At 46.5% G+C, this 9,659-nt stretch overlaps 1 protein-coding gene across 2 annotated transcripts in view; it reads left to right on the top strand.

The window, feature by feature from the left end:
* Nucleotides 1-4,602: 4,602 nt before the first annotated feature.
* Nucleotides 4,603-9,659, top strand: part of OGDHL (oxoglutarate dehydrogenase L) — a 118,419-nt gene continuing 113,362 nt past the window's right edge. The window contains exon 1 of one of the 2 annotated variants that reach the window (XM_050959087.1): nucleotides 4,603-4,657. The gene's annotated coding sequence lies outside the window, so the exon portion shown is untranslated. Of the gene's footprint in view, nucleotides 4,658-4,739; nucleotides 4,913-9,659 lie in introns of those variants that run through there. The other variant, XM_050959086.1, reaches the window with a different exon arrangement.

The following is a 9,659-nucleotide window of genomic DNA, read 5'->3' as shown; positions in this document are numbered from 1 at the left end:
TCCATAGCTTCTGACACTTGGGATTTTGTGTGCTATTGTTCTGCACATGGAACCTCCATTCAAGTCAGCTACAGCTTTATGTAGAAATCATAGCAAGATAAGCATGTATCCTATTCAGCAGGCAAGTAGGATGTATGATGTAGTAGGTCAATGGTTACACAGATTTTGAGTCATAATAAAATAGTCGAGATGACTTCACAGGAGTTCATTAGAAAGCATGCGATCAGTAACATTACAGGCACACAAAGGACCAGATTGGTGGACTTGAAATACAGGAAAAGAAGTGGAAGCATTGCAAGCAGTTCCCCAAAACTTCAAGACAATGTCTGTGAGGGGTAGAGGTAGGCAATGAAAGAAACAGGTGCCTAAAAGGAGAGAGCTATAAAGAAGCAAAGGAGGGAAGCAAATAGCTACAATAAATATAAACAGGTTGTTGTGTTCCCCAAGACAAACTGAAACAATTAAATGTAAAAGCCTGGTCTTACAACACAGGGCCAGATCATCTTTCTAAATAAAAACCCATGAAAAAGGAAATTTGCTGCAAAAATTGTGCAGAGTTCAGAATAAGCACTTCGGTCCAGATCCACAAAGATATTTAGGCTCCAAACTTCCATGGAAATCAATGGAAGTTTGGAGCCTAAATACCTTTGTAGACCTGGGTCTTAGATGATGAAGATGGTATGTTTCTCTAAGCATATATACCATGCTCAGCACTCTAGTATCTAAATGTTTATTAGGCATACCTGCTTTCACATGAAGTTAATGGGAGTTCTGTAAGGCTTTGTCGACACTACATCTTTTAATTGAGTTTATAATCAGTGTAACATGATTGCCTCTAAACAAGGCTTGTGCCTGCTTGCAATAAGATTAAAACTTGGTTAGTAACTATGGCAGCTAACAGTGTTTCATTCATTGCCAGCAGAGTAGACTATCATATGGCTGTTTTCATGTAACTGGTCAGGAAATTTTTTGTTTTGCAATGACAACCAGATCCACTAACCAGTTTGGCTGGTCCACCTCCCTCCCAGATCTGTGTGGCAGAACATCACTGAGTGCATCACTTCATGAGCTGCTCCATGTGTTTAACCCCTGAGAACTCTACCCTAGCTCTAAAGGTCATTTCACAAGAGCATTTTAACTTACATTAACAATACTAATAAATTATTCAAAATATGACAATTGCTTGAAAATATTCACAGCTGGTAGAACTAGTAAGATAGTAATGAAGATTTCTAATTTATCTAATTCAACTGATTGTGAGGACCAAGACATTTTTTATCTCAAGGAAAAAATATGTTCCTGTTTTCTAATCAGCAAAATTAGAGTGAACTATCAATTGCTGTAATAACCAAGGGGCCTAATCTGATTCTGGGGTCATTTAAAATACATTACAGTAGAGAGACTCATGTAAAACCTGCCAGTGCTCCTTCCTGTCTGAGATTTTGCTTATTACTGCAGTCAAGTTGACCCTGATTAAATCATTTTTTGTAACACACTCTTTGCATAGAATAACTTATGATTCTTTCACTATCCCCCTTCCCTTTTTATCCAGGTACAATTTTTTCCATTATTCCATCCTACTTCAATTTGCCCAGAAAATTATGAAGCATGTGGATATTTATGCCATGGTGTCAACTGTAAGCTGAGGTAACAATTTTAGCTGGCTCTACTGATGATTGACCTTGGTTGCATGTTATTTTGTAGTTTTATCAAGGACAGCTGAAATAACAAATATACAACTTTACATATAATCAAGGAAATATTTATAAATATTTGTAGCTTGAAGAAATCCAGTAGAGAAGAAGCCTGGAACATATTCTTCAAAAAATAATGACAGCAAGAGGAAAAATCAAAATCTTTTTGCTATACTGTCCTGTACTGTATTTTCAGGCACATAAAACAGGGCTAATCATATAATTATAAGGACTTAGACAGGTTTCCAATCATTTTGTCAAGGTCTAGAACTGTCTCATTTCAGTCCATTTCCCATACTAATATTGGATAGCAAAGCATAAATGTCCTCAAAACATTTTATATCTCTTTTATGTAGCTTTTGGTAATTCATTCCCACTATTCCAGTAAAGACCTTGTGTTTTAAATCTTCCTGCTTTCCTCCCATTTTCCAGCCCTATTTCTTATCTACTCATTAGTCGCACATACACTTGTATTCTATTTTTAACGAAATATTGCTGGGTAAGGATCAAAGGACCCTTCTATGCCATCTGTTAGTTTAACAGTGTTCTGTGTTTTGAATGAGGGCTAAGACTAAATTAAACATTTGGCTCTTGCCATGAGTTTTGAAGCTAACTGGTGTTGTTAGAAGGCATATAGTAGCAACTTTATGGTTATAACAGTCCTTGAATCCTTAGGATTTTGCTGCCTCAAGAAGTACTTTATGACCTCGTTGTTCTATGTAGATGCAAACAGGGCCATCTCTAGTAATCCCATCTTCCTTGCTAACCACCTGAAAACCTGCAGGTTGAAACTACTTTCTCTCTAATTTATGTCTTGCCTAGTCAACTCTTCTATTAGAGACCCTTTAATCTGAGCTGCATGTATTGATTTTATGTTTTGTTCTATCCAACTGAGCAGCTGGGGCTCCTTCATGAGGACTGTGCTGCTGGTTTTCCTAGCTTGTTCACATATAATACTATCATGTTGTCCTTTACATGGCTATAACAGGTAGTGACAGCAGAGTGCGATACATAAGCAACATTGCCTTATAAAGTTTTCAACTAGATACATTAAATATAGGAATACAGGACTGGTGGTTAGACATCTGAATTATACTCCCAGCTCTGAAATTGATTTGCTATTGGACCTTGGGCAATTAACCTTACTGGAATAGATGCTGCTCTTGATTGCCCCACTCTAAATCTTGATTAGCTCTACTGAAGTCTGTGGGCCTGATCCTGATCTTTCTTACACTGTTTTTTACAGTCACATAATTCCATTAATTTAAGGGAGCTAGTCTTGATTTACAATTGGATGAGATTAGAATCAATCATATTGAGACAACTTATCTGGCCTGCTCCTGCCTCTTTGTTGGGGAGTAAAGGGGCCAAAGAAACTGCTGGATGTTCATAGCTAAGGACTTTTCCACTGTAAGGGAGTTCCCAGCCAATGTAGAGTTTGCTCTTATATCACCTCACATACAATCCCCAGCATAGGTGCAAGACAGCAGGGAAGAGGGGATGTGGCTGAAGCAAGCAATATTCTGGAAATCCTGAACTAGTGGATGGCACTTTGAGGGCTGTCAATAGCTGGCATAGCCTCATGTCTGCTATAAACTGTGCTAGTGTAGAGCTAGCCTGAAAATCAAAGTGCATAACTGCCTCCCTTGCTGTGTCACCTTGCTCTGAAGTGCCCATCAGAGAATCTGGGCCACTGACTTCAGTAAAATTACACTACTGTGAGCAGAACTACACACTGACACAACCAAGCCTTTTGTGCCTCAGGTCAGTTATCTCATTAGCAGTAGTAAAATACATATATTGCTGTAGTGCCCCATTAGGACCCCATTGTGCTGAGTGCTGTACAAACACAGAAAAGAGACAGTCCCTGCCTTGAAGGTCTTACAATCTAAAGCCACAGATGGACAAAGGATAGGGGATGAAACATACAAGCAAATGAAGAACTGGAATGGTTGATGATCAATGATGTGGTACTTACGTCTTTTCAAGGAGGCCTGGTAAGGCTTAAACCTTTGTGGGATCCTTTGATGAGAAGGGCTTGACAAGGCACTGTAATATTATTACTAATTTTATGGATGCTAGCAAACAACACCCTAATGTTTAAGAAGTCTCTCCCATCCCACAGGTTATGGAGCAGAGTTTTGCCATAGCTGTTTTGGTGAAGAGGAGATGACAAACCCTGAAACCCCTCAGCTAGAGAACAGCAAGTAAGCGTGAGAGCCCATCCCAAGAAAAACAGGGTTTTCCACAAGTGCTGAGACTGATGTGGGGTTACAGCAGCATCTAGGCCAGTGGGCCGTTTATAGGGGACCTTGTGGAGAAGGAGGTGAAGACACCGCCATATGGTGGAGGAGGTAGAGACAGGGCGAGTAGCTTGAGGTCAGTGAGGTAGGCCATGCCGGGGGGAGAGGGACGGAGCTGGGGGGAAGAAGACACTACAGAGGGAACAGCTGAGAGAAGAGGGCTCAGGGAGAGAAGCAGGGGAGGGAAAGGGGGTCCTCTGGGCCAGAGGGGCGTTAGTTGGAGAGGGTCCCACAAGGCAGAGGAGGAGTTGGTTGGGTTGCCACCTCTGAGATGCAAAAAAACGGGACACCCGAGATGATCCTGAGCGCCTGGAGCAGATGCAGTTTGCGGGGGGAGGGTCCCATGCAGGGGAGGGGGAGGCGGTTGGCGGGGGAGGGTCCCGCGCGGGGGAGGGGGAGGCGGTTGGCGGGGGAGGGTCCCGTGCGGCGGAGGGGGAGGCGGCTGGCGGGGGAGGGTCCCGTGCGGCGGCGGCGGACAGGTGGGCGCTCCCAGCTCTCCCGCCTTTTCTTCTCTCTTCAGCACCGCCCTGCGGACAGCGCCAGGCGCTCGCTCGCTCCCCAGGCGGCCCCTCCCACCCATCGTATGATGATCTCACCGCGCCTAGCGGACGCCGCGTATAGATTCCAAGCGCGCGGCCGTCCTTCTCCCACGTGACACAGGTAATTGTCCTCTACCCGCCCGTCCCACAGATGGGAGTCTCCGCCCTCCCGTCCCGCCCTGCCTCCCCCCCTTTGGCGCTGAGACCGTCAGGGCCGTTCTTCTTCAGTAGCGACCCGGCAAGTGGGGGCCGCGCCGCCCCTGGGACCTGCCGGAGCCGGCCCGCCCCTCGCACGGTCTGTCACCCACCCGGAGCCGCCTGGGGGAGACCGTGGGGCCCTGGGCCAAAGGGGCGCCTGTCAAGGCTGTGCATCCAGGTGGGGCAGGCGGCCTGGAGAGGGGGCAGGGGCTGCGTGGATCAGCTGGGCATTGCACGTTAGAGAAGAGGCAGGTAACTCCACCTGGCTGGAGGAGAAGGATGTGCGATAGCTTTGTAAAGCAGGCTATTGATTTTAATGGGCAAGGCCTGGACATCTCGGGTATGGGTCACTCTGGGCACAGGTGGGGCCTCACGGTTTGCCCTTGGGGTGGGAAAAGGCTGGATGAAGAATAAAAATCCTCTTCAGAATTCCTTGGCCAGCAAACGCTCTTTAGGGCGTGGGGAGGCATTTTAGGAGTAAGTGCCTGTTTGTTAGTGCTGCTGTGCTGGTGTAGTACCAAGTACAGGAGACTTCCTACAGTAGGCTGCTTCTGTACCGTGGTGGCTAAGGTGGTATTTATGATGATAGACTTGAGTTGTTGTGGTCTAGCCAGACACGTAATCCAAATTAATAGGGTCACCTCTGCTTTAACAGTACATGTGTTTTGGACTAATGTAATTTGGCTACTACTGTGTAGTCAAGTAATCCTTGACTACTCTGTGTTGCATTGTGTGACCTCCCTATGGATTGCAGCAGCACAAACATGAAAAAGAGTAAGTAAATTGAAAAAGACAATCTAATAGTGTTGATGGAAAATCACTTTAGTATGCAAAGAGATGGAGACTTAAAAGGGCATTCAAGATTTTCTCTAAAGTTTTTTAAAAAAGAGTTATTTTACTTTCATGGTTAGAATACTGTATGTAATTACATAATACCATCTACTTCTATGGGAGGTAGTATGGCCTAGTGGATAGAGTACAGATTTGGGATTCAGAAGACCTGGATTTTATTCTCAGTGTGACCTGCTGGCTGACCTCTGGCAAGTGACTTCACCTTCTTGTGCTTGCTTTGTCATCTGCAAAATGGGAATAAAGATGCTTACCTCTTTTGTAAAGTGCTTTGAGATATACTGATGAAAAGCTCTATATAAGAACTAGGTATTTACGATCTGGCACTTGGAATGGAAATACTTTTTTAATTTTGCCCTTAGGAATGATTTAATCCTGAATCTGTAAAGGAAGGTCTTCAGTGTATAGTTTTCCCTTTCTCTTATTCATCCAGGAGTTGTACTGAAAAGCAAAAGAGAATGGTAATGCTAATCATAACTTGATTACTAGCTTTTCAAAGTGAGGACCTTTGAGTGAGAGGCCTGCAGGGCTGAAACAATTAGAGCAGTCTGTTTAGCCTTCATTATTATGCAAAATTTTGATACATCACTATGAATGTTTTGACAATCTGATTAGCTGTGATTATCCCATCTTGAGCAAGGTGAATAACAGACTGATAACATTGTTGTATTCAGTGGTCATGGTAGGTTGATGCATTTACATTTCACAAAGGAGGCTAAGGGCTTTTCTTCACTACTGCATTACATTGAAGCAGCTGTGCCAATGTAGCATGTCTGGTGAAGACGTGCTTATGTTGGCTGGAGAGTGCTCTCCGGTCAACATAATTACTCCACCTCAACGAGAGGTAGAAGCTATGTTGGTGAGAGAGCATCTTCCGCTGATACAAGGTTTGGCTACGCTTGCAGGTGTGCAGCGCTGGGACTTAAAGCTGTCTTCATACACATGTGTAGGGAAAGCGCTGCAGTGTGGCCACACTGACAGCTACCAGTGCTCCAGTGTGGCCACATTTGCAGCATTTGCAGCGGTGTTGGGAGTGGTGCATTATGGGCAGCTATCACACAGAGCACCTCTTTCCATTCTGGCGCCGTGGGTTGTGGGAAGGGGCTGGAGAGTGCAGGTCATTCTGCTTCCTGTCCCAACGCCCCGTGATGCATAGCTTCACCTCCCAGCAATCCCTGTTTTTCCGTCCACGTTTGGCGTCTCTTTCAGTGGTTTCTGTACAGCATGATTTCTGTGGGAAATGAAGCCCAAACTGCTGAGGAGTATGCTCATGAGTCTCACCAGCACATTATGTTTGGCAGTTGAGCTATTCCTTAAGATCCAAAGTGACAGTGAGGAGTCCTATGATGATAGCGAGTCGCGTAATGCGTACTACACGAAATTGCTTGTGGCATTCACAGACATGCTCAGCACCGTGGAACGCCGCTTTTGGGCTCGGGAAACAAGCACTGAGTGGTGGGATCACTTCATCATGGAAGTCTGGGATGACGAGCAGTGACTGCAGAACTTTCGGATGAGAAAAGCCACTTTCATGAGACTGTGTGCTGAGCTCGCCCCCACCCAGCAGCATAAGGACACAAGATTGAGAGCTGCTGTGCCAGTGGAGAAGCAGGTGGCTATTGCAATCTGGAAGCTGGCAACTCCAGACAGCTACCAATCGGTTGGGAACCAGTTTGGAGTGGGAAAGTCGACCATTGGAATCATGTTGATGCAAGTTTGCCGGGCCATTAATTGCATCTTGCTAAGAAGAACCGTGGCTCTGGGGAACGTGCAGGACATTGTGGATGGCTTTGCCCAAATGGGTTTCCCTAACTGTGGAGGGGCGATAGATGGGACGCATATGCCTATTCTGGCACCACCCCACCTAGCATCCGAGTACGTTAATCGGAGGGGTATTTCTCCATGGTTCTCCAGCCACTTGTGGATCACCGTGGGCGTTTCATTGACATTAACACAGGCTGGTCCGGAAAGGTGCATGATGCACGCATCTTTCGGAACACTGGCCTGTTCAGGAGGCTGAGGGCCGGGACTCTTTTCTCAGACCGCAAGATCACAGTAGGGGACGTCGAAATGCCCATTGTGATCCTTGGAGACCCCACTTACCCATTAATGCCGTGGCTCATGAAACCATACACAGGGAGCCTTGACAGCAGCAAGGAACGATTCAATTACAGGCTGAGCCGGTGGAGAATGACTGTGGTGTGTGCTTTTGGCCGTTGAAAGGGATGCTGACGATCTCTGTATGGGAAGCTGGACTTGGGGGGGAAAGCAGCATCCTCGCCGTTATATCCACATGCTGTACCCTCCATAATATTTGTGAAGGAAAGGGTGAAAGATTCAGTCAGGCATGGACCTCTGAGGTTCAACGCCTGGATGCTGAATTTGCACAGCCAGAGAGCAGGGCTACTAGAGAGGCCCAGCACAGGGCTGCAAACATTAGGGATGCCTTGAGGGAGGAATTTGAGGCTGAAAACCAACAGTAATGTTTGGTGCCTTGCACGGGAATGAAATGCAGTGGTTACAATGTTAGTAGGAATCTGTGTTTGCTTAGCTGATTTGCAGTGCCTGTTTCTTTCCTGGGCTAAGGTATCTTTGACTTTCTGCAATAGTAAAGACTCTTTTCAAAGCCAAGAATTCATTTATTGAAAAGAAAATAACTTTATTGACAGACACACAAGTTTTTGGGAACCTAAAAGGGCAAGGGGGTGGGGTGGGGAACTGTACAGTCACAGGTTTGAATATGTGCTGTCTGGAGTGCTGTATAATGACTGCTGCACTTCAGGATGGCTATACTGTATGGTGAGGGGGGTTGAGTGCAGAGGGTAAGGGTCATAGTTCTCAGGGCTGGTTGGTGAACATGCAGGTGTTGAGGCTGGTGGTGGTAAGAACCTGGATGCTGAGGAAGGGGGTTTTGGTCTGACATGGGGACACAGGGGAAAGAGCTTTGGGACAAAGGCGGGGGGGGAGGCGCGTGGTAGTGCACCGCCTGCATGGCTACGAGCACCTGGATAGAGTCCGCTTGGCGCTCCAGGATGCTTATCAGCTGCTTTGTGTGTTTCTTCCTGTCCGCTGCATTTCTCTGGCAGATCCTGCTTTCCCTTTCCCTCCAGTCCTGCACTTTTTGATTCTCTGTGACAGAGAGCTGCATAACTGCTTGCAGCGTGTCATCTTTGCTTTTTCATGGCTTCTTCCGGAGGTTTTGTAGTCTCTCAGCCGTTGATAACACAGGCAGCCGAGATTTCAAGGTTGCATCTGTAAAGGCAAAAATGCAACACTTAACAGAGGCAGCATTGTTTATAACAGACAGTTATTCCCCCGCAGTTAAGGAGGGTAAGAGTCTTCACAATAGCATAATTTTCCCATCTCAAAGAGAGTGCACATAACCCACGGGAACCCCGAAATGGTGAGTAAAAGGGACTGATTATTTCAGGGCTGTACTGTTCTCGAGGTTTCTGTGCTTTGGGGAAAGCAAACAGCTGCAGGGGGCACCTACACTGAACTCTATCCCAACATTTTCCACAGGAGTTGATCCTGGAAGATATCTCACTGCTGCGGGTCACTTGTGAAGCACGGGAGGGTCTTCTACAGCAATGCGGATTCCGCCGTGGCCCCTATGCAGCTTGCCTGTGTCTTGCAATGGTCCCCCCACCCCTCACAGCACAGTGGCGCGGACGCGTTACCCTGACTGGGACAAGGACCACAGTGGCTCTCCCAAGAAACCTGCGCAAGCGTATTGCCCACGCTCTGGCTGAAGCTTTTGACGAGATTACTGAAGCCGATAACCATGACGTGATAGACCACATCAGTGTGCTGTTCCACATCTAGGCGTGCATGCATGCAGCCCTAACTCTCCCTCCCTCTCCCGAAAAATTTCAGTCCTGAAAATAAAAGCTGCTTACCGGGAACCTGCTCCTCTGTTTGTCCTCCACCAAGTACCAGCTGCTGCGACTGGCTACCTTCCTCCTGGCTTGAGAAGAGCTCCTGGCTGCATGCCTCCTGGGACGCCGGAGTGTCTCCCCTGACCCCAGTACCCTCACTCTCGCTTTCTTCCTCCTCCCTCTCCTGCTCTGAAGTGT

Source organism: Gopherus flavomarginatus, chromosome 6, assembly GCF_025201925.1.
Source record: "Gopherus flavomarginatus isolate rGopFla2 chromosome 6, rGopFla2.mat.asm, whole genome shotgun sequence".
Classification (NCBI taxonomy): Eukaryota; Metazoa; Chordata; order Testudines; family Testudinidae; genus Gopherus; species Gopherus flavomarginatus.
The sequence above is the reverse complement of the archived record's forward strand: the minus strand, read 5'-3'. Positions and strand labels throughout refer to the sequence as shown.